Genomic DNA, 1,456 nt, shown 5'->3' on the forward strand with positions numbered 1-1,456 from the left:
TGAACATGTTATCAGGAGGGAGCAGACCCAGGAGAAATAAAAAGGAGGCAGACCTTCAACAAGAAGGATTTACACTGTGATTTAAACAATGGTCTCAAATATAGCATTGATTGAAAGAATAGCACTTGACCAGGCAGTGTTTCATTCTGTTGTATATTGGATCACTACAAGTTGGAACCAACTCAGTAGCACCTAGCAACAACATCCCAGATTTGCAAATAAGACCAGAAAGTCTTGAGAGGGATGCAGAATTTTTGCTTGCATCTCACAATGAATCATTCTGAATTAATCAGGAAATGTTCTGTTGGTTGACTGTGCTATAAATAACTCCTTTCCCTGTGGGAGGGAATGGCAAGAGACTATGGTCAGAATCAGGTTTGGTTTCTGAACTTGGGACAACAGCAAGGAATTTTTACTTGAGAAATAAATACTATTGATGCTATAAATGATAAGCGTGCACAAAGGAAGCAAGGAACATGCTCCTGAACCAAGAAAAGTAATATTAACACTTATTTCAGAGGAATAATGTCGATGTCAGAGTGGTTCAAACCTACCCAGAAGTTCCTCAGAAGAAAGACCTAGCTATCCACTTCCAGTACATCACAGCCCTGAAAACCCTATGGGTTAGTTTCACTTTGCACTCATGGGGTCACCATGAATTGAAATACACTTGAGGCCAACTAACAATAGCAGTATGTTGCAGAGTTCTCTGGATTTGCATTAGACTGGTTTGCACAATGCTTTGCATTAGACTACCACCAGCTACACCATCATTTTTATTTTTAATTTTCTTTTTCATCAAAGTTGTGATAGGTGATGTTGAGTGGTTCAGACACATAGTGACCCTTCATAGAGTTTATAAGGCTGGAAGTCTTTATGGGAGTAGAATGTCTCCTCTCTCTCCCATAGAACAGCTGGTGGATTTGAGCAGCTGATCTTATGGTTAGCAATCTATTGCTTATCCTACAGTGCTACTGGTACATATAAAAGAGGTCAGTACAGTATAGGAAGCACACAGATCTCCAGAACAAGCCTAAAAGTGTTTTAAATTTATATATATGAAATCAGTTTTATGGTTTTTATTTTGAAATAATCTTAAGGTGTTATGCCCAGTGTTCAGGGTCCCCAAACACCACCCGAGGAGTCGAAGCAGAAGCCAATGCAAGTGCACAAGGGTTGCTTTATTCAAGCTCGAGCCAGGTCTCTAACCTTAACCGACGCAGCGGAATAGGGATAGAGCCCCGAGCTCTCTGTTAGCGGGGTTTTCATAGATTTTTATAAACAGATTCGGGGGTCTTCTACCTAACTTCTCTAGGATTGGTTTACACTTAGTAAGGTACAAGATTACACAATTTGATTGGCCATTACCTATAGCTAGGATAGCTTCATTAGGGTAAGGAAGGCATTTGTTATGCTAGGACAGTTTAATTAGGGTAAGGAAGACATACATTATCTA

The sequence above is a fragment of the Chrysochloris asiatica genome, unplaced genomic scaffold (genome assembly GCF_000296735.1).
Source record: "Chrysochloris asiatica unplaced genomic scaffold, ChrAsi1.0 scaffold00131, whole genome shotgun sequence".
Lineage (NCBI taxonomy): Eukaryota > Metazoa > Chordata > Mammalia > Afrosoricida > Chrysochloridae > Chrysochloris > Chrysochloris asiatica.